This window comes from Chelonia mydas, chromosome 2 (assembly GCF_015237465.2).
Source record: "Chelonia mydas isolate rCheMyd1 chromosome 2, rCheMyd1.pri.v2, whole genome shotgun sequence".
NCBI classification, from domain to species: domain Eukaryota; kingdom Metazoa; phylum Chordata; order Testudines; family Cheloniidae; genus Chelonia; species Chelonia mydas.
This window is the reverse complement of record NC_057850.1, coordinates 69,952,799-69,977,363: the sequence shown is the minus strand read 5'-3', so window position 1 is coordinate 69,977,363 and position 24,565 is coordinate 69,952,799. Positions and strand designations below refer to the sequence as shown.

General features: G+C 41.2%; 1 long non-coding RNA gene across 1 annotated transcript; it reads right to left on the bottom strand.

Moving 5' to 3' along the window:
• Positions 1–326: 326 nt before the first annotated feature.
• On the bottom strand, positions 327–22,695 carry LOC122464241. Its single transcript, XR_006288184.1, has 3 exons — positions 22,548–22,695; positions 20,035–20,119; positions 327–578 (listed from the first exon to the last, which is right to left on the bottom strand). It is a non-coding gene; the product is annotated as an uncharacterized LOC122464241 (long non-coding RNA).
• Between the last annotated feature and the right edge of the window lie 1,870 nt (positions 22,696–24,565).

Sequence of the window (24,565 nt, the reverse complement as noted above, 5' to 3'; positions counted from 1 at the left end):
AAACAAAACAAGAGAGTCAGTTTGGGGGAAGATTTCCTTCACTTACTTTCCAGCTAGCAAATCATTCATTAGTATGGAAATTATTCATTACCATACTAGAAGATTCCATATGATACCTAGCAAGAAAATTGACTATATAAAATATGTTTTGAAAACAAATCACTACTTTCCAAATCACAGTTGGGTTCTCTCTTTTATTCAATATTTTATCTGGTCACTGCTTTAAATTTGTATGCAGAAGCTGTTAGGGGGACTGTCTGCAAAGTTTGGGACAAATTAACATGTGTTCGGCTGTGCTGCTTAAATAAAGAGCCAGCTGTGCTTTGTAGGGAAGTGGCTCCTTGCCATCAACTTTTTTCAGTGGGACATTCGATAATCCTCTATGGCATGCTTACTGCGTCTCAGTGATTTGTGGTTTTAATGGCAACATGGAAGAGGAGTGGCGCACTTCACATTGTTAAATTGCAATACAACTTTAAATGAAGAGGCAGCATTTGCTTTTGCTTGAGTGTCCCACTGGTCGTTTATAAAGACTTTCAGTTCTGCTTCATCATTGTCCAGAGGCCGAGCGTGTAAAACTTGAAAAAAAATAAAGCGTTGATTAAAGTATGTAATTCCCTTAGATTAGGTACAAAAACCAGCCTTCTGGATTAACTTAATATCACAGGTATTCTTAACAGTTTTTGATCTCATGTATGCAATGCTACTTTCTCTGGGCAAATTACATATATACACACAATCAGTATTTAAGTCTAAATGAAAAGGAAGCTATCAATGGTTTGGTTAACCTGATCAGGATGAAATCTCTCTCCTCCAAATAGCAGACATGAGGATGAAAAGGAGGAAAAGAGCCAAGAAGTAACAGGGGAGGAAACTGGAGAAGCTAACGGAAAGGAAAGCAGAGGAAGAGCAACAGAGGCAAATCATATTTTTAAAAATAACTAGTGATATTGGGGGGCCCAATTTGCAACACATGAAAAGAGCCTGATTTTCAGAGGGCAGGTGCTCAGCACTTCATAAAATCAGGTCCCTTTAAGGTGTGTCAAATTGGGCACCAAAAAATGGAGGCATCCAATATCTTTAGTTTCTTTTGAAAACCCAGGCCTTATCTTTACCCAGTTGTTCAGACCTTCCTCCTCAGGCTTTTGGGGAGCCACAAAAGAGTTCACATCAGGCAACAGAGAGTAAAGATCACCAAATCAAACCTTAACTTATGTAATTACAAACCTTGATGATGCTTTTGGTTCATTTCCCAGGGCTGAAGGCACTGGCATTAGATTGCTTTCATAGACTATATGAATAAGTTACAATGCACAACTGAAAAGGAGTACTTGTGGCACCTTAGAGACTAACCTTTTCTTTTTGCGAATACAGACTAACACGGCTGCTACTCTGAAACCTGTCATAATGCACAACTGAGAGTTTTAACCTTGAAGTCTGACATGGTCTTCTAGTGAGGAAGCAGAATTACGGTGGCACTCAGTAATGCTTGGAACAACACATATAGATTCAGTGTGGGGACTCAGGGAAGGGGCCGGATCATTTTTTCAAGGACAAACTCATCTGCCTCAGCTTCTGCTAACTTTAAAGCCTAAAACCAGTGTTAAGACAACTAAAGGGTTAAGCTACACATTTTAGCATTAGTCTTTTCCTGGTATCATGCCCTTCAGTTGTATTAGACTCATTTCTTTTTGTCAAACAAAGTCAGCAACTAATCTGTACCGATGAGCACAACAATAGGTTGTCACTTTAGAGATAAAACCAAGCAACCTGTACCGCCATCAAGAGGAAATATCTTATTCTATACTTAACATAAGGCTTCATCTGCCAGTTTCCCTTATCAAGTGAAATTTATGTGGCTGCAGCACAGGCTGATACTTGCTGATAAATAGTCCACAGCATCTGACAAAATCCTCTGCTTATCCTGGAGATTATGCTGAAAAATTAACAGATAGCTTCAGCTTGTTTTGGAGATAATACTTCTAAAAACAAACAGAATTATAGAGAGCAATCCAATTCTTAGCAAAGCTGCAGTTAAACTTTTTTTTAATGTTATGGATTGAAGGATAAACCACTTTTATTGTAATTTGAGGGGGAAAAAACTGCCTTCCAGAGAATTTTAATCCAAACTATTTCAATTGGGTTGTCAGATTTTATGAAAAAAGAAAATTTAAGCATTTTGAATTACAACTTGTTCATTCCTCAGGTATAACAAAAACAGAGAATAAGGATGCATAGTGGTAGACAACTTTTCCAAAGTTTTCCAGCCCTTTGGGCTCTCCTGTGAATAGGGTGACCAGATGTCCCAATTTTATAGGGACAGTCCCAATATTCGGAGCTTTGTCTTATATAGGCACCTATTACCCCCACCTCCATCCTTATTTTTCACACTTGCTATCTGGTCACCCTAATCTTGAATACACGACAAGATTAAATATAAATACAAATACATGGTCAAATCACAGTCACAGGGCAAACTAGGTTGACAATATTATGACAATATCTGACAAAAACAGATCGATGAGGTTCATACATACACATATAATGTGAATGGAGCTCCTACCTGCTGTTATCTGAATATAACTACTACACATTAATTTCTCTTAATATGGTGAGTTTCACATGGGCTGCTAGGCGTACAAGGTTTGCTGTCAATACACTAAAACCATATAAATTAGAGATGGAAAAGGCCTACAGGATCATCTAGTCTACTCCCTTGTTAGAGAAAGATTGTTCTAAATCCCTACAGTACATTTTCTAGTGTTTGGCCCAGTTCAATTTTAAATGAGTGTGTTTATTACACACACACACAAAACAAAACTGCTTCAAACAACAAAAATGGATGCTAGCCTAAACTGAGTAACTATGTATTCTTAGGTTTCAGAGTAGCAGCCATGTTAGTCTGTATTCGTAAAAAGAAAAGGAGTACTTGTGGCACCTTAGAGACTAACAAATTTATTTGAGCATAAGCTTTCGTGAGCTACAGCTCACTTCATCGGATCTTACTTCAGTAACCCATGTCCTTCCTCCTTATTCCCATTGCTAGTCTATAGGATATCCTCACTTCTCTGGTAAATTCATCATTTACATTGTGAGCTCTCAGGGCAGGGACCATGTGTTCTCTGTGAAGCACCTACTAATATGTTAGGCTATAAAAATGCATAAATAATAATCAGTTTGTACTTAGCCAAGTCATGCATATTTAGCTCTTTTAATCTTTGCTGTCCTCCCCATAAGGAGTTTATGAGTCAATGCATGCATAGTCCCATGCATGATTATACCCCATGCATTCCCTTGGCCTTCCAGTAAGTAGATCCTTCTTGCTCCAACAAAGGGAGCAGCTGGGAAAATACTGAGTCTCCCCACCATGATATTCTGCTGTCTGCCCTGATGCACAGTAAGAACACAGCATTTCCACTGTGTTTTGGCCCTCGGCAAATGCAGGAGCATTTTATGTCCCCTTGGGACTGAAGTTATAATGACCAGAAACTACATTGGTTTATGGCTACCCTGTAATAGAACAGTAAAGTTTACAATGTATATAGTGAAGCATCCTAAACTGTATGCATGTGTCATAAATATAAAGGGAAGGGTAAACACCTTTAAAATCCCTCCTGGCCAGAGGAAAAATCCTTTCACCTGTAAAGGGTTAAGAAGCTAGGATAACGTCGCTGGCACCTGACCAAAATGACCAATGAGGAGACAAGACACTTTCAAAAGCTGGGAGGAGGGAGAAAAACAAAGGGTCTGTGTCTGTCTGTGTGATGCTTTTGCTGGGGACAGAACAGGAATGGAGTCTTAGAATTTAGTAAGTAATCTAGGTAGATATGCTTTAGATTAGGATTTCTTTAAATGGCTGAGAAATTAAGCTGTGCTGAATAGAATGGATATTCCTGTCCGTGTCTCTTTTTGTAACTTAAGGTTTTGCCAAGAGGGATTCTCTATGTTTTGAATCTAATTACCCTGTAAGGTATTTACCATCCTGATTTTACAGAGGTGATTCTTTTTTACTTTTTACTTCTATAAAAATCCTTCTTTTCAGAAACTGAATGCTTTTTCATTGTTCTTAAGATCCAAGGGTTTGGGTCTGTGGTCACCTATGCAAATTGGTGAGGATTTTTACCAAACCTTCCCCAGGAAGTGGGGTGCAAGGGTTGAGACCATTTTGGGGGGAAAGACGTTTCCAAACAACACTTTCCTAATAAAATAGACCCAGATAAACGTTTGGTGGTGGCAGTGGAAGTCCAAGGGCAAAGGGTAAAATAGTTTGTATGTTGGGGAAGTTTTAACCTAAGCTGGTAAAAGTAAGCTTAGGAGGTTTTCACACAGGTCCCCACATCTGTAACCTAGAGTTCAGAGTGGGGAAGGAACCTTGAGGATATCCAAACCTTCCCCAGGAAGTGGGGTGCAAGGGTTGGGAGGATTTGGGGGGGAAAGACGTTTCCAAACAACGCTTTCCTAATAAAGGTTTCAGAGTAGCAGACGTGTTAGTCTGTATTCTCAAAAAGAAAAGGAGTACCTGTGGCACCTTAGAGACTAACCAATTTATCTGAGCATAAGCTTTCATGAGCTACAGCTCACTTCATCGATGCATCCGATGAAGTGAGCTATAGCTCACGAAAGCTTACGCTCAAATAAATTGGTTAGTTTCTAAGGTGCCACAAGTACTCCTTTTCTTTTTTCCTAATAAAATAGACCCACATAAATGTTTGGTGGTGGCAGTGGAAGTCCAAGGGCAAAGGGTAAAATAGTTTGTACCTTGGGGAAGTTTTAACCTAAGCTGGTAAAAGTAAGCTTAGGAGGTTTTCATGCAGGTCCCCACATCTGTACCCTAGAGTTCAGAGTGGGGAAAGAACCTTGACAGCATGACATGGCTGATATAAAATATTGTTAATACCAGTACAGACTTTTACTTATATTGTTAAGTCTGTACCAGCAAGTATTGTTACTTGCACAGATAATCAGTACAATTATATTTTTTTAAGAGAGCGTTGTTGTGGAAATAATTTGAGATAGCAAAACAGGGCTGCAAATTCTAAAACTGTGAACCAAAAAAAAAAAATCACATGCCATTCAGAACCATCTCACATGGAGGAAAATGTTGTCATAGCAGTATAAGAAGATACACATTCTTTTGGCAAATGCTGCTGGTGCTAAAAATATTGCTAGAAAAAAAATCATTGTTTGACTCTGATTAGATGTACAACAATAAATAAAACTGCATGCAGCACAATTCTGCTGAATCAGCAGGAAGAGTCAGTAGACTTCTTTCCAGGAACCATAGACAATAAAATGTACTGCAACATTTGATAGTCCTATTACAAGTATTTTAATTCACCATCTTTGCAGGTAGTTTCCAAAGTATTCTGCAATCCAATCCAGTCAAGCAAGTAATGTTTTCATGATAACTAACATTTATCGTGTATTTAATCCTTGTTACCCAAGTGAAAGGTCACAATCATTATTATAATATTTAAAGTATAATACAACTGTTCATCTACTCTGCTTTAGTTTATTGTGCAAGCCACAGGATGCAGATATTAAAATCAACCAGAAGTTATATCTCTTTCACACTAAGGTATAATGTTACAAACTTCTCAAGCGACATACTGTAAAGCTGTCCAAGACAAGGTTGACAGTCACAATTTCTCAGCGTAAAATGTATTGCAAATAATCAGGCTAATAAGGGTCACATTAACAGAAGCCAGGTAAGAAGCATTGGCATTAGTTAGCATTTTAGTCAACATAAATTTAACAATTAGGAAGAGAAGACAATCAAAGAATCTGACATATGCTTCTCAACTACCCTTCATTAGGAGCAGAACTCCATTTACTGCTACCATGATTTATTAATGGGGGAAATATTTCATTATGAAATTACGGCCATAGAAACTAGCATATTCTTGGACAAAAAATGTATAGCCCATTTTCAGCTTCTCACTCTACCCACAGGGGGCTCTCTTTATATCTAAGATACTTTATTTTAATATTACTCTGATGTGTCGCATACCTGCCTGTGAACCAGTAGTGGGAATTTCACAATATCATCTGGGTATCTCATTGAAAAGAATGAAATGACCACAGGAATCTTAAAATCCCTCCTACAGTTGAGCTTTCAGCATTGTACAAAGTTACTGCGTATCTCCCTCAACCCTCCTCCCTTCTTAGTTATTCTGAGGTCTATAATATAAACTCTCTCTTTATAAAACAAAACTGATTATACACAGATACACAGTATGTTTTCTTCTCAAGAACAATCATAAAGAGATACGTTGTGCTGATTTGAACTGTGATCTTAACTTGGGCTAAGGATAAAATGCCAATGCCCCTGTTTTCTCCATCTGTAGCAGTTTTAACCCATAGAAAGCTGATTAATTTCCTTGGGATTGGGGTGCGAGGAGTAATAGTAGATGCTGCTCTGGAGGCAGAAAATATGCCTCTAGTCCCAAGTAGCTATGTCATGGTGGTACTTTTAGGAGGGGTGAATCCTAAAAGTGTGAGATCCTTACTTACCATGTTGAATAGTCCAGGTAATAACTGAAGTCAATGAGAGTACTTTTGAAGTAAGGTATCACTTAATAGGAGTAAGGGAATCACAGTCAGGCCCTTCTCTGGAAAACCTCCACACTTTGTATTGCGCATCTGACATGAATTGTCAGAAGTATGCCTGCAGCCATTTCCTGACCCTCATCCCCCATCTGAAAACAAGCAGGGAGAAGATGTATCTCCTCATGAGGTCAACCTAGGAACTGGTATGGATGTTAGCAACATGTCACAGCAGGGAGGTGTGGCCAGTGACTCAGCAATTCTGATGAGGAGCATAAGACCACCAGCACACACAAGAGACAGGAAATCTTCTAGCACTTAATGGGTGTATTGTAAGGAGGCTCTAGAGGTGTGGGGGGTATCTCATTTTTTTCAGAAGAGGGGAAAACACAAATCAAAAAGTAATATGGGTGAGATTTCAGTGATGGGGAAAAGAAGGGTGGCATCTTTAATACCCCAGAGAGAAATCACACAACCTCAGAAGGATTTACATCATCTTTTATGTTCTAGTAACCATAACATTCTCAGTCATAAGAAAGTATGAGCTGCAAGGCTTTAAACTGTAATAAAGAAAAAAATTAGAATTCAGAGCATTCAGCTTGGTCTAGTGCAGGAATGGGACTTCCAGAAATCGGAGACAACACTGGTGATAGTGAAGTCATTCAAAATGGCACCCTGAACAATTGTGATGTGCACTAAGGATGAGGTGAGCAGATTAATCTGCATGTAGGTAGATACTGAATTGCTATGATTAAAAGGTACACATAGCTTACAAACAAAGTGCTAAACTATTTTTGTTGACTTGATTTTAATTAAGCTTACTTTAGGCTAGAAAACTTAGTTCAACTGATGTCCAGTTCTGAGGGATGCTGAGAGCCTCCTACAGTGATGAGGAATTTCAACACAACTCCCATTGAGCAAATCCGGACTTGGGAAATATTTCTGAAGGACCTGATTATGTGATATACAGATTTTCATCTTTGGAGCAATGTATTGGATACATTTTTTTATTTCAGAAGGTGGAGAAAGCTACTAGGGGAGAGGCTGTTTAAAATTTGATTTTGACAAATAAGGAGGAACTGGTTGAGATTTTGAAAGTGAAAGGTAACTTGGGTGAAAGTGATCATGAAATGATAGAGTTCATGATTTTAAGAAATGGTAGGAGGGAGAACAGCAAAGTAAAGAGCATGGATTTCATGAAGGCAGATTTTAGGAAACTCAGGGAGTTTGTGGTAAGATCCCATGGAAAGCAAGTATAAGGGGAAAAACAATTGAAGACAGTTGGCCGTTTTTCAAAGAGACATTATTAAGGGCGCAAAAGCAAACTATCCCACTGTATAGGAAAGATAGGAAGTATGGCAAGAAACCATGCTGGCTTAACCAGGAGATCTTCAATTATCTGAAACTCAAAAAAGAGTCTTACAAAAAATGGAAACTAGGTTAAATTACAAAGGATGTATATAACAAATAAGGCAAGTATGTAGGGACAAAATGTAGAAAGCCAAGGCACAAAATGTGATCAATCTAGCTAGAGAGATAAAGGGTAACAAGAAAACATTCTACAAATACATTAGAAGCAAGAGGAAGACCAAGGACAGGGTTGGCCCGTTACTTAATGAGGTGGGAAAAACAATAACAGAAAATGTGGAAATGGCAGAGGTGCTTAACGATTTCTTTGTTTCAGTTTTCACCAACAAGGTTCGTGGTGATTGGACATCTAACGCAGTGAATGCCAGTGAAAATGAGGTAGGATTGGAGGCTAAAATAGGGAAAGAACAAGTTAAAAATTACTTAGACAAGTTAGATGTCTTCAAGACACCAGGGCCTGATGAAATACATCCTAGAATACTCAAGGAGCTTACAGAGGAGATATCTGAGCCATTAGCGATTATCTTTGAAAAGTCATGGAATATGGGAAAGATTCCAGAAGACTGGAACAGGGCAAATATAGTGCCAATCTATAAAAAGGGAAATAAGGACAACCCGGGAAATTACAGACCAGTCAGCTTAACTTCAGTACCAGAAAAGATAATGGAAAAAATAATTAAGCAATCAATTTGCAAACATCTAGAAGATAATAAGGTGATAAGTGACAGTTAGCATGGATTTGTCAAGAACAAATTGTGTCAAACCAACCTGGTAGCTTTCTTTGACAGGGTAACAAGCTTTGTGGATGGGAGAAGTGGTAGACGTGGTATATCTTGACTTTAGTAAAGCTTTTCATACTGTCTCACATGACCTTCTCATAAACAAACTGGGGAAATGCAACCTAGATGGAGCTACTATAAGGTGTGTGCATAACTGGTTGGAAAGCCGTTCCCAGACAGTAGTTATTAGTGGTTCACAGTCATGCTGGAAGAGCATAATGAGTGGGGTCCTGCAGGGATTACTTCTGGGTCCATTTATGTTCAATATCTTCATCAATTATTTAGATAATGACAGAGAGAATACACTTATAAAGTTTGCGGACAATACCAAGCCGGGAGGGGTTGCAATTGCTTTGGAGGAAAGAATTATAATTCAAAATGATTTGGACAAACTGGAGAAATGTTCTGAAGTAAATAGGATGAAATTCAATAAGGACAAATGCAAAGCACTCCACTTAGGAAGGAACAATCAGTTGCACACATACAAAGTGGGAAATGACTGCCTAGGAAGGAATACTGCGGAGAGAGATCTGGGGGTCATAGTGGACCACAAGCTAAATACGAGTCAACAGTGTAACGCTGTTGCAAAAAAAGCAAACGTCATTCTGGGATGTATTAACAGGAGTATTGTAGGCAAGACAGGAGAAGTAATTCTTCCGCTCTACTCCACGCTGATTAGGCCTCAACTGGAGTATTGTGTCCAGTCCTGTATATTTCAGGAAAGATGTGGACAATTTGGAGAAAGTCCAGAGAAGAGTAACAAAAATGCTTAAAGGTCTAGAAAAACATGACCTATGACGGCAGATAGGAAAAAATGGGTTTGTTTAGTCTGGAAAAGAGAAAACTGAGAGGGGACATGATAACAGTTTTCAAGTTCATAAAAGGTTGTTACAAGGAGAAGGAAGAAAAATTGTTTTCCTTAATCTCTGAGGATAGGACAAGAAGCAATGGGCTTAAATTGCAGCAAGGGAGGTGTAGGCTGGACATTAGGAAAAACTTCGTAACTGTCAGGGTGGTTAAGCACTGGAATAAATTGCCTAGGGAAGTTGTGGAATCTCCATTACTGGAGATTTTTAAGAGCAGGCTGGACAGACACGTGTCAGGGATAGTCTGGATATAACTTAGTCCTGCCATGAGTGCAGGGGACTGAACTAGATCACCTCTCGAGGTCCCTTCCAGTTCTACGATTCTATGATTCTATGATAAAGAATTAGATGGTTTTGCCTTTGAGTGATTTATGAAAAATGCCTACTGAGGACAAATACTGTACATCAAGAGCCGTAAAAACCCTGTTACAATAGAAGTCCACCCTGCCCTGAATGCAGTCTTTTTAATATATATAAACGATAGCCTCATTATATACCAACCAGCATAAAGACTGTTAATGTGACCCTGGCATAACACCCATAGAAAGAAGCACAACAAGCACTCTGAAAATGAGGTAGATATACTGTATATAAAGGCAATAGTACTTTTGGACCAGGAAGCCAAGAGGATTATGTGCAGCAGGAATGGACAATAACTGTCCATTCTGCTAAGTCTACTGAATTACACCAGGGGTTCTGACCTTATCTGCGTGTCAGGGCCCTGGAATATGCCAGTGTAGAGGGGAAGTTTTGATGTGCAGGCCAAGGAGGAGCAGTTGAATCTTTGTGTGCAGGCACATATAGGTATAACAGCCTTGGCGGGACAGTGGCTGGTACTCCAATCTACTACTACATATTTGTATTTCAAACTAACACCTAGCTACCAGAAGCTATATACAGTACTATACTATGACATTAATTATATTTTCACATTTTTCTCCTCTTGCTATTGCTGACACCAGAGCTCAGCTAACTGCTGTGCTTTTCAGCTTATATAGGAAATCCCAGATTCCCCATGCAATATCTTATTGTACACGATCAGGCAGCTCTAAATAATTTTATTTCAAACTTTAAATTTATAAATCTAATGAAAAATAAGACCAGGAGGAAGGGGGACAAATAATGATTCAATAAGGGTTTAACCCTTATAAAGGCCTAACAAGAAAATTAAAATGACACTGACATGGTGTTTTTCCATTATTCTATATAGCTCTGAATGCTAGCACTGCATTTGTTCACTAGAACTATTAAATATGGTGGTTTGTTGGTGCTGGGCTATTGTTACTGGTTTATTTTTTCCCCATTACTTTTAAGAAAAAAAGGACCATTGAAGTTTTTTTCTATCCGGAATTTAAAAAAACACACACACTGAAAGGATCACATAAACTGTGCAACCAAATAAAAAAGAATAAGCTACATTAGATCAAATTTGGACCACCTACCTTGACAACACTACAGTGCTTCTTTAAGTAAAAGTGGAGTGATGGCTGTGTTTACATAAACTGTATGCCCCACTCAACATGTATCATCATAATCCTATGACACAGCAATGTACCAGAAGAGAAACCTAGTATGTCAGTAATAAAGAAATCCATAATATGTATTTAGAGATGTGCTCAAACTTAAAACACCATATCCCTGAATTTTCAGAAAACTAGGACCCAGCTTCAAGCTTTGAAACAGTAGCTCAGCTCTAATATTTTCTATGAACGCCACTGCAGTATAGCTGATGAACAGAATGGATCCTGAAACTGAAAGACTGAGCTACAGGATATTCATTCTCTGGAAATGCCCTCTCCACACCAAAACCATAAGGTGTTTACATTGAGCACTCTGGTCCATGTGCTTCAGCAGCAGTCTCAACTGGACAGGCTAAATTCATGTACTAATTGGCCTTGCTGATCCAGCAAAGAACCTAAGCATGAGAATTCTCCCGTTGACTTCATCATCACGAGTTTACAAGTTATGCATGTATTTCTATGTGCCCAGCCGTTTGCTGTATCGAGGCCGAAATCTATGCAGGTGGCCGCCACAGTGAGTCATTTGTTAACAGCTCTTCCCATGGCCACTACAGTCACCTTCGCTTTCTGGTTGTACGTTTGCTTTAAAGTTGATTTAGCTCTTTTGCATTTTGTTTGACAATTGTGAAATATAATAATGTATAGAAGATCTGAATGTACTTAAATTATTAATGTTTTTGCATTGTTTTAAAAAAACATACTAGTCAGTGTTTTAATGGTTTCCCTCCCATAGATTTCCTGTCAGCATCTACTTGCAGCTGCAGGACATATTCCAACATCCTTGCTCATTATTCTTACTAAAGAGTGCCAGTTGTGCTTCTGTGCTCAGGATATGTATTGACCTGGCTTGTCGTTTTTTTGTTTGTTTGGGTTGTTGGTTTTTTTTTTTTTGTAGCCATCATACACTAAAAATAGAAAAAACGTTAAACACATATCCATCTTGAGAGAACTGCATACTATTACTGCTGTGCTGGCAAAGAGCCTGGAAGAAGAAAGCAGAAATAAGCCCACTTGATGCAACTGCGGGCAGAGTTTAACCATGCTTGGTAAATGATGATTAGAAAACCAGGTGCCTGCGCCCCAATGAAAATCAGGATCTTGAAATTCCAAAGTGCTTCATTAAAATACCTTGCCTGAGACCACAGCATGAGGCAACCTCCTCATTATGGAAAATATTTTCCACACAATGAATGACCAGATACCTTCTCTGATACTGCCTCTGCCCCTGCTGAGAGATAGGAGAGTTGGAAATGCAAATCAGAACAGGGCTTTTTTGAATCCTCAGCCTTTTCAGGGAGAGAGATGATAGAGAAGGATCTCCCTCCAAACCGAGTGCAGGAACTCCACTTTCAAGGTCCTTCAAAAAACGGCAAGTAGACTGTGAGACAGATATGTCAATTTCCTGCAATATCCTGGACATACTCTACTGAAGTAAATTAAAGCTTATTGAATGAACTTTAAATATCTTAGAAGTTCATTGTATTAGAAATGCAAAATTGAGGGGTTTATTATGGGATTGTGGATAACGTCACTAGAGGGGTGACATGACGAATGCAAACTTTGGGAAATGTTATTAGTTTCAAAGGGCTATTTAAAATAATAAGCCAGGCAAAAAATGAACTTTTAAAGTTAAGTGGATTTCCCAGAAATATCTGGGGGATGGTTATGCAAATGTACCCACTCCAGTTACACAAGAACTCTGCCTTTTGAAGCTTTGCCATGAAGATAGGTGATCCGCAGACAAAGGACCTATTACATAAGGAGAAGATCAGAGGTCCAAACTGCATAAAGGTGTACCTATGATTCACGGGTGTATTTTGGAATACATATTAGAATTGGAAAAAACTGAAAAGGATAAAAAATGGTTAGGGTAATGGAACAGCTTCCATTTGAGGAGAGATTAAAAAGACTGGGACTATTCAGTTTAGAAAAGAGACAACTGAGGGGAGATGCAACAGAGGTCTATAGCACTGTAAATAGTGTTGAGAAAATGAATAAGGAAGTGTTATTTACCCCTTCACATAACAAACAAACCAGGGCTCACCCAGTGAAATTAGCAGGCAACATGTTTAAAACAAACAAGAGGAAGTACTACTTCACGTGATGCACATTCAACCCTGGAACTCACTGCCAGGGGATGTTGTGAAGGCCAAAAGCATAAGTGGGTTCAAAAAAAGAAATAGGTAAGTCCATGAATGGCTATTAGCCAAGATGGTAAGGGACACAATCCAGTGGTCTGGATGTTCCTAAGCCTCTGACTGCTAAAAGCTGGGACTGGGTAATGGGGTGGATCACTCAATACATTTTCCTGTTCTGTTCACTCCCTCTGAAGCATCTGGCATTGGCCATCAACAGACCACAGGATACTTGGCTAGAAGGATTATTGGTCTGACCCAGGATGGCCATTCTTATGTTTTCATGGTGTGCTTGTTCTGAGGCAAGGAGGATATGTCACTTGTAACCTTGGTGAGGTTTGAAGGACTGACTCTTATTGGAGATGGGGTGATCTCTGGTAAGTGTATTAGCATGCGTGTAGGTTCTTTTATTGTTTTAATATGTTTTCTCTCTTAATAAATGTCCTTGCTTAGAAAGAATTGAGTGGTAATTCATAGCTGTGAGCAAAATCACCCTGTTTACAGCCTCTGAGGAGAAAAGCAAAGCAGGCCTGCTGAGGCACTCTGACTTGCTGGGGAATTCACAGTGTAGGCAGCGAACTGTGCAGCCTAGAAATATTCCAGTCGGGACAGAGTGAGATGCACATTTCTGCCCAAAAGAGCTGATGGCCAGGGAGCCAGAAGCCTGACAGTGGGTACCCTTGGTGGACCACAGTGGGTGTATACAGGTGTGGTTGCCCTGAACTGTGACAGATTGCACACAGGGAGTTTTCTGCTTAGTGGGGAGTGCTAAAGTGAACATATTTGGTCAGTGCTATTTTGATTCTGATGCAATTTAAGTTGTTGACATTGATCTTTAAAATACTGTATGATCTGGACCCCACCTGTCTGAGAGACTGTCTCATCCCATGTTTTACCATGGAGACTGGCATGGACACTAAATGCACATGTCTAGGGAGGTGGCGACTGGCCATCTTTAGTGGAGAGCCCTCAGTTCTCGGATTCACTGATGGTGCTATGGAAAAGAGTAATCCCTGTGCTCTCCACCATGCTGTGCAATTGAAGTGATATTTTTCTCAACCCTCACCTTGTACACACTGCTAATGCAGAGCTTCCCAGCCCTTGAAGTGTCAGCCAATGCTGGTACTGTACTTCAGGCTTGTGGGACTGGTTTCCTAGATTCTTCCTCTGCACTTCAGAGCCCCATTCTCATCTACATGGGAATAACACACATAGCAGAAGTGGAACTCATGAATCCTCCTACTCACTCTTCCATGTGGGGGAAGGAAGTGGTTTGCCTTCTCCCCAGCTCAGAAGAAACTGTGGGCTACCCCTCACCTTGGAAGAAGCAGAGGGTTTCGTCCTACTAAACCAGCAGGCCCCCAAGATCGATCTGGATCTCTGTGAATCTACCAAAGGCAAGGGGCACTTTCACTCATGCCTTTTCCTTCTGCATTGTAGCCTGGCCATTCTGGCTTCTGCTTAACCCTAGACAGTGAGGATCCTGCAAGAGCTGTGCATCTGGGGGAACCATCTACTAGGCTGCACCTTTGGGATCCACATTTGGAGGGTTCACAGTATGGCTGTACTTAGGCTTAGGTTGTACTAACTTCAGCTGCTTTCCCCCATAGGTTTGAGCAGAACAATTCTGGACTGTCTCAACTCATTGCCCTGGAGCCTCTTCCCCTAGCTAATCCAAAACTATTGTTCTGAATCCCTATGGAGTCCCCGCAAAGGGGCTCTGCAGGTCCCAGAGAAGGAAAGGAGGTAACCATGGTTCCCTACCCTATGAGCACAGGTTTCCCCTCTCTCTGTACAGACCTAGCCCAAAGGAGCAGGGGATCCTTAATGAGAACTCTTGTGCTCAGTCCCTCTCCTGTGACATTACGCCCCTGTCATTCACTTGTGAAAAAGCAATGCAGCTTGATGTGTTTTAATCTTGGTCTTGAGAGACTGGCACGCAAGTCAAACTCCACTGCGTGTTACAATGTGTACAGCTGAATGGCAAACTGCAGGTATTAGGCTGTACAGCCAAAGTCTTAGGCTGGTAAACAAGGTCAGTTGCCCAGAACACTTGGGAATCTTATTCAAATCATCTCATAGACAACAACAAGAGAATAAAAGCAAGTGCAGCCATTATTTGGGTAGAACAAAAGTGAAATAAAAAAGGGTTAGAATTATAACTTAGAGGTTAAAGAGAACTGTGAGGCCTTTCAATGCCAAATAATATATTAATGTTTCTTAAACATGCATTTGTATTACAGTAGCTCATGCTGCCTAAATCAACAGGGATCTCAGGGTCACTCTGCCATCTCTTCTATTATTCACTTGTATGCATTTCATGCCATTCCATAAATCATATCAATCTCCAATGCTATTGTCTTTCTAGTGATCACTGTTTTCTCCAGTTTAAATTATTCCTATAAATCAGCAGCCTAAAGTACTTCATTCACTGCTATCATCAAACTTGTCATCAGCCTGTGCAGACTTGCAATCCCTTCTCCGATGCATATCAGTGAGTAATTTACAAAAATGTTTACATTTGTCTAAAGGAAATGACTTACTTCAGAGTGTATATTTGAATTGCTAAATTTTAAACAACAGGAAAGGAAATGGAAGGGACAATGATGAAAAAAGGTTTTTGAGCTGAAGAACGAGAGGGAAATAGCCAAAATATTCAATTAACTATTAATAGCAAAATAATTAGCAAATATTATAAAGATTGCCCTGATGTTGTATAGGAAGGGGAAATCAGTGAGGCAAGGAATAAGTGGGACCATTTTACAACAAAGTGGAAATGATAGTGATGGATGGTGCAGATATTGTAGATATCTAGAATGAGTTAGGGTGAAATGCTGGTTCCACTGAAGCCATGGATTTCAGCCAGAATTTCATACCTAGTGTTCAGAAGAAATTGAAGTTATGTTTCAGAGCACAGGCATACAGTTTCTCTGGAAGAAGGCATTGACATTAATTACCACTTTTTAATGATTTTAAGAGATTAATACAGTCAGAAGAAGTGATGCCCAGAAGTTTTGAATTTAGAATTCAGCTATGGGTAGCAAAGACACCAGAGGAGGGTTCTTTAGCCAGCAGCTTTCTGAAGATTGCCACATTGCCAGAGAACAGAGGAGTGATTAATGTAGTTCCCATTTTGAAGAAATAACCCAGTGCCAGGGAACAGGAAACTACTGATGTGGGAGCTGAATTTCAGGTGCAGGGGAGGTATTGTGACAGAATTATATAGCATATAGACATGTATAATTTGGCAGGGTTTAGTGTGATTGGACTCACAGAAAGAAGATTGTGACTGAAAAATGGGGTTCAAATCCCTGGCTATAAAACTGAATAAGTAGACTAGCATACAGCAAAATGTTTGAGTGTAATCCCTGAATTGGATATATTTCAGGGAGTCTGTTTGACACTCCTTAGGAACACGACTCCCATTAGACACTCCAATACTGTGGGCCAAATACTGCAGGTTTGCCAGAGGGATGAGAAGGTGTAAGGGACCGCTTTGTCCCCACAGCACATCCAGGGAGGAGGAAACAATCTGTTTGGCTGCAAGAGTGGGGATGCTAACAGTACCAAGAGGGGAGTCTCTGTCCAATGCAAGAGCAGGCCACATCCCTGAGAAGCACTAGCTATGCTTGTTGCTCAGGATTATCAACCTCCCCTATCTAGCAAGTGGTCCACAGTGCCTCTGAAGCCATGAAAGTATATAACAAATGACTGTGTTTAACATTGCTTGGACATTGCTGCTCCCTCCTCTTCTCAGCATAGATTTACTTTTGTAGAGGAATAATTGAGCCCTCTGTTTATGTAGCGTTTGCAAGCCTCTACTCAGAAATGTGCTAATCCTCTGCAAAGGCGCTGTCTGTTGTTACAAAAATTCCTCAAAAGTTCATTTTAATTTCTCAGAAAAGCAAAAGATTAACAAAGGGTAACCAGCTCCCTGCAAAGACTTTTTAAATACAACCCAGTTTATTTTTGTGAAGTCCCAGAAAAACACCTTCATTACGTTGGAGTTAAGGTGGTAAAGACATAAATATTTGTGCACGAGAACAGAAATATAAATATCCGCATCTACCCTCCCCAATAATGAAAGGCCCGATCGTGCTTTCTTCCATTATATAAGATGATTATTACTCCCTTTTTGGCCTCCAAGCACCATGAATCTGTTGGGTACACAGTCCTTGGCACTGCCTTCTTCCTGTTTCTTCAGGGCATCACAGCTTCATTTGAGCCGCACTAACAGGTCTGCCTCAAATGGCAGCTGTCACTAAGACCCTACCCTCTGGCATAGACCTGCCTGCCCACAGGCACCAACTGTGTGGGTGTTCCAGGAATGGAGCACCCACAGGGAAAAAATGGTGGGTGCTGAGCACTCACCAGCAGCGCCACCACCACCCTCCTAGCACCTCCAGTCTGCCAGCGGGCCCCATGGATCAGCACCCCCCAGCCTGTTTCGCAGCGTTCTAAGGCTTGGGAGAAGGGGGAGGAGCAAGGACGCAGCACGCTCAGAGTTGGGGGTGGAACTGGGCAGGAAGAGATGGGCAGGGGTGGGGCAGGAAAAGGAGGGGCAGGGTGGAACGTTGGGGGAAGAGGTGGAGTGAGAGTGGGGCCTGGGTCAGAGCTGGGGTCGAGCACATGCCCCCGGCGCTTTGGAAAGTTGGCGCCTGTCTGACTACTTCCCTCCTGGGGGCTGATGTTGAATAGGGAGAACACCGTGACAGAGGAAACTGCCCCCCCCCCCACTTTCCACACGAGGTGATGGGATCTACATGAAGGTCACAAGAATGTGACCTGGCCCTCAAGTCTAGAGATATACAAATTAAGATAAAAATACTAACATTTTGAAACCTGGGAAATTCCCACACATTAAAAACTTTGTCAAACAATAGTTATATTTGAAAGGCTGTTACCACTTATACAGTCAATCTAGCCAATATGTTTAACCTCTTTAAACATAGTGTATTAAAAAAAAAGAAATCCCTAAATATTAGAAAGTCTAGAAAGTCACAGAAAAACACACATACACCCGTATTGCATTGCCTGAGCATTTTCGCTGGACAGTTTACCAAGAGAACACTGAATAACCTTAAAAAAATCTTGAAATATTAAATTCAAATTTCAGTCTGAATGCTACTCATTATGGCTAGTAAATGTCACCTAATATATTTCCCCAGGTCTTTTGATAATCCCTTTATAGATAATAGTGTCTCAAGATGAAATGAACTGGCTTTCATCTGTTGTTGCTCCTCTCAAAAGAAACATCAGAAAGACTGCAAAATAAAGAATAAGTCAGTTGAGCTAAAACAAGAACAGATTTCCACTGCAGGCTTTCTTCTCAGTTTTAGCATTTGGAGCCAATTTAGGATTTCCCCTTGACCTCTCAATTAACATTTGAGGACAATAATTGAATATGACACCAGTGAGCTTAGTTGAATTCCCTTGGGGTAAGTTTAAATCAGAAACTGCTGTATAATGCTGCGGTTTAAAGTTTGCAGAAAGTAGTTCTGACAGCATTTTGTTGTCCGGCACATGCTCTGCAAGACTGTCTATTTAGAAACGAGTCGTGTTCCTGATGATTGAACTATTTCAACCTGGTTTATAAAAAAATCTGTACATTACTTTCAAGTGTACAAGCTGTTTGATCATAGCAAATAGCAGAAGGTGAAAGGTGAAACAAAAAAAAAGCAGAAAATCAGATAGGTATCATTTGATATCACAAATGCAACACTTTAATGAAAAAAAACTTGGAAAATATGCAGGATCAGAATATTTAATAGGTACTGGTATGTACTGGAAGGGGAGAAGAACTGAAAAATATGTGCTTTGTTAAAAAGCATAAGACTCCAGAGCACTCACTCACAAGGCAATTAGATTTCAGAGACCTGTTAGCTGATTGCAGCTTCAAAGCAAGCTGCAGCATCTTCAGATGAAGCTTCAATCAGTAGAAGCCATGGCTGGAACTCAAGCTACAATTTCAACACAGTAGTCGTTTTAGAATACGGAATGTTTATTCTTTCATGTTGTGTTGATTAAAATATATATGTACACACTCACTCAGAGGTCTGATTTTTTTTAATGGGAAAAAAAATCATTAAACATTTACCCCCGTTTCTTTTCATTTTAGGGGGTGGGGGTATGTTGATTTGAGGAAGACAAATAACTAATACATTCTGATCCATGCTAAAGGATTGTGGTCCCATAATAAACAGCTCTTTAGTAGAAAAAGGAATAGCAGGTTGCCCACTTCTGGTCTAGATGATCATATTGGTCCTTTCTGGCCTTACCAATCTATGAATTCGTGCAGAGGTGGCAGAGGAACAAGGCTGTAACCCCATCAGTGGAAAGATTGGGGGGGGTGAGGTATGTTTGTGCCCCCCACAATCTTGCGAATGTCAGAGTGGGACCTAGACAGGTTTCCACCTCCGTGCACATACAGAGGGGGGTAGAGGTGAGAGAAGGACTTGGAGGAGGGGCTGGAAAAGCCACCGCATTGCATGAGATCTAACTGCCCACCAGGAAGCTGGCAGGAACAGCGCACCTTATTCCACCTTCCAGCCACTGAGGGTCCCAGTGGAGATATCCAGCCCCAGGGAAGGGCAGGAGCATGTGTGCCAGCTGCTGGGATGGGGAACAGGGCACCAGCACCAGGGAGTGAGGGGAGCACACACTTCTGGGCACCTGCTGCAAAAGAATGGTGGTAGGAACTGCCAGGATGCCTCTTTCCAGCTTCAACCCCCAGGTGAGTCTCAGTGGCTCCCCATGCTCCCTCTCCCCCCATCCTGTGAATCTGTGAATTGCATAATGAACTCTAGATCTCACCCAGTACCTCTTCGGGTATAGTCAGTGGGAGCTGAGGATGCTCAGCACTTCTGGAGGCCGTGTGATCCTTCAGGAATGGAACCCCAATGACACTGCAGAGAACAGCAAGTTGCTCCTTTAATTAAAGTTGGATTAATAAACCAGGACCACCTTCTGGACTATTGGCTATAAAAGGAGATGTGGTTATTCTTTACCTCAAACTCCTCCTCAACATACACCCTCACCCCAGAAGCATAGGAATAGTCATACTAGATCAAACCCGTGGTCCATCTAGTCCAATATACCATATCTCTGCAGGTGTCCAGTAGCAATAAAAGTAGCCTGTAGCTTCATAGAAAGTTTCAAGAAACCTTGTAATGGATAAGTATGGAAAAGCCTGCCAACAAACCCAGTGTAGGCCTAGGAGCTGCAGGTAACTTCCTCAATTACAGCTCCCAGAACACTGTGGATGATCAGTCACTTCTCCATATGGAATCCCTGCCCTTCTCTAACCCATGGCAGCAGGCCCAGCTCACAGGCATAGTATTTTTAGCACCCCTACCACAGCTGAACATTGTTCTTCCTTCTGGAAGTCTTAATGCTGTGATGGGATAATCAGAATACCAGTCCTTGTATCCTTATATCGGGGGGGATCATAGCACATACTGCAACACCTCAACACATTTGCCCCTGAACCACAAAGCCTCAGACTCACAGGCATTTCTGTGGACTGTGGAGAGAGACGGGAATAAATTAGAGACGCTACTCCCCTCTTTTTGTGCTCTCTCAGAGCCATTTCTGCCAGCTTTTGTTCCCCTCATGCAAAGAACATTTCACCTTGTGTGACATGTAATGTTTATATCTTGTACCCATTTGGAACAATTTGCTCTTGTTTGTTACCATAGAAATCCATAAAGCTGAAAAAGCCTGAAGAAGAGCTCTGTGTCAGTGAAAGAGACAAGCTTTTGACCTAACAGAAGTTGGTCCAATAAAAGATATTACCTCACATACCTTGTCTCTAGAATATTGGTGGCATGTTGTTTTTCTAACAGGAAGGTGAATGGCAAGCAGTACTGTAAGAATTGCCATACAGTGCATTTAACCCTACAATTTCTCTTTTTTCCTCCGTCTCCCCACCTTCATTTTAGGTTTGTTAGAGGAAAAAAACACTGTCTTGTTCACAATGTTGGTACATTATTTTTTAAATGAGCATTCAATAATTCATGAATAAGTGAATGTTCAGACACTTTCAGAAAATGTCATGAACATTTATCAGGTTGCTATAATCATGCATTTGTTCTTGACAGTTCATGAATTAAAAGTTCATGAAAATTCATAAAGGTTTTATTAAAGGGTTCATGACCATCCACATACTTGAAACGTCTCATTTTATTTTCATATTCTGACATGAAATATTTATGAACATTTCACCTGGGGATAGAGCTCTAGTTTAGCAGACAATAACTGACAGATTATTGACGACTCCGGTCACACGGTTAACTTGTAAGTATGCAGTTAATATAATTGTTCTCTCCTTTAAGATAAAATTGATGTACTTTTTTGACTGGGTCTGACACTCACCATATGCTAATATCATTCCTTAAGAAGCTCAGAGTGGACCTTTACCTCATTTTGATCATACATTTATCTTGTAACCAATTAGGAAGTCTGAACATACCATTTATTGCATCTAATCATTGCCCATAATGTTGGAGTTTGGAGGTTTTTTTGGTTCCATACACCATTTTAACACAGCTGCCCACACAAAGACAAAATAATACTTAAATGCTTTGAACAGAATTCATTTCCTTCTGCTGCCTTGTGTTTAAACTTTAAAGAAAGTTGTGCTGTTCTTTGGTCAGATGAATTAATAAAGACTTTTTAACCAGCAGTTCTGAATTGTTTTCCTGAGCAGCATACCGGTTAGACTGTCTGGCAAGGGTCTGAGCCACAGCCAATAATCATAAGACAGAGCAATAAAAGAGAACTCTGGTTACCTAGGGAGGCCCCGGTTCAGGAAAGCACTTATGCAAGTGCTTAAATACCACTCATGTCTAGTATTTAACCATAGCATTGATTAAATACTTTGCTGGTTCAGGACCAGAGTGAAGAATCCAATGGAATATTACACACATATGAAAAAGGGTCACGTAAAGGGGTCATTCTCCATCTGGTGCAGCCCCTGATGACTGAGTGTGGCTTAGCACTCTCTTTGGGCCCTTGCATCCCCTGTCAATGGTCACTCTGAGCCTGGGGTGGCTTGCCCCTTTTCATTCAGCCCTCCAGACAAATCAATAACAGTCCTGCACTTTCCTGGGTGATAAAGAGTACAATAACGCAGAAGTCTAATGACCCTAACCCAGGCCTTTGGCCCCACCCTGTGCTTGATGGTTCTTAGTTCCCCCTTTGTGTCAGGGATTTTTTTTACCTCCCCTTCCTAGGGGGTACCCTCACCTCAGGGTTCTGTCCCAGGGGCTCTGTATTAAGCAGCTAAGATCTGCTTTCATAAATTCACTGCTGTTTTCCTGGATCACTTCTTACCTTCAATCTGGTGCACAGTCCCCTTGGGCCCCTCAGTGGCTGGGCCTCCTACAGCTATCTGGAAGGTTTTTATTAAGTTTGTCTTCCTGAGAGTTCCTCCTCTCTTCTGTTCCCTGGGAGCTGAGCTCAACTCCTCTCTTCTCCTCTGCAGTCTCCTCTCTCTAGGAGACTTCGCTTCCTAGGAGCAGACTTTTATCTCAGTTGCTGCTCATCAGCCACTTAATCACACCTGGGGAAGTAACTATTCTGCCCATTAACCCCTTGGTGATTGCTACAGTTTGGGATTTACACTCCCCTCCCCCATTATGGATCAATAAAGTTCAATGGACTTTAACTAAAAAAGAACTGGAAGTATAATCTATGATATGATATAGTATAGTATTTAGCTCCACTTGGGAGACTCTCAGAACTTTCAGAACACCTTCTGATAACAGGAATTTAAGGATGAAATAAGAGTTTATATTTAAAGGGATGCTTTATGCAACTCTTTCATGTGTCTCCAAATGTTATTGTACTTTTTCCAATTACGCCTACCACCTAATATTAATTTCTCCATTAGCAAAGTGTTAGATAATTTATTCAGCCCTCTATTTAAGTTGGCGAGAGCACTGATTTCCATTTTATAAGAATGATTCTTTTTGCCACTTATAGGTACAGAAACCTATTTTGTATCATGTATTAGTGGCTGAACTGAAAGTACTAATCTTAACCATATATTTTTTGAGGGCTGTATAATGTCATAGAGCTCTTTTGATAGAATTCAACATACAGAGCTCCAATAAGTTTAAAATGCAATAAGATATTCATTACAAATTAGTATTTTCTTTAGTGAGCAAATAAAAGATTTTATTGTTATGATATTAACCTCCTTTCTGTTAGCATATATGTGGCTATTGTTGTATTCTTTGAGTGTTAACACATTGACACTCAAAAATGGATCTCCCTGTTACACAGAACAGAACGAGACATGCCTTTGTCACACAGACTAGATATATAAGTCCTTAGGAAATAGCCAGGTTTCTTAGTTTCCTAGGAAAGCTGTCAATTTTGGTGTGGCCACTAGGGTACCAGGGATGTTAGAGAGTCTTGGCCATCAAGTGGTGGGGTTGGGTTTGGATTTCTGCCATAGGGAGTCCCACCCACAGTTAGATTTCACTTGCTTTGAGATATTCAGAGTGCTGAGGGGAGTGCCTCTCCTTTGCTGCTGGGACCCATCTTTTCTCTTAACCCAGAAAGCAGCAATAGAGACTTGCCTTCCTGGGCCAGAGTGGTTCTGACATACCTAGGAGCTGAAAACCAGGGGCAAGAACAGTGGGGCTCTGCAGCTCCTCAAAAGGTGACTTCCTCAAACAGCTAGTGTGGAAGCTAAGAAAGGGCCAGAGTGATGAGGGTGACCAGGTGTCCGGTTTTCGATGTAAGGGGCAGCCACAGGGCTCCACACATTACCCCTACCCCAAGTGACACCCCCACATTGCAGATGGGGCAGCGCACAGAGCCGCCTGGCCACACCTCCGTGTAGGAGATGGAGAGGAGACATGCCACTGCTTCCAGGAGCTGCTTGAGGTAAGCGCTGCCTGGACCCTGCACCTCTGACCCCTTCCTGGGCCCCTAGCCCAGCCCTGATCCCCCTCCTGATTTCCAAACCCCTCGATCCCAGCCCGGAGCACCCTCCTGTACCCCAAACCCCTCATCCCCAGCCCCACATCAGAGCCTGCACCACCAGCTGGAGCCATGACTGCCCCTGTACCCCAACCCCCTGCCCCAGCCCAGATCCCCAGCCTACATTCTGAACCCCTCAGCCCCAGCCTGAAGCCCCCTCCTACACCTCAAATCCCATCCCTGGCCCCACCCCAGGGCCCGCACCTCCAGTCAGAGCCCTCATCCCCTCCCACACCGCAGGCCCCTGAGCCAGCAAGGTGAAAATGAGCGAGTGAGTGAGGGTGGGGAGAGCAAGCAACAGAGGTAGGGGGGGATGGAGTGAGCAGGGGCAGGGCCTCGGAGAAGGGTGGGGCATTGGT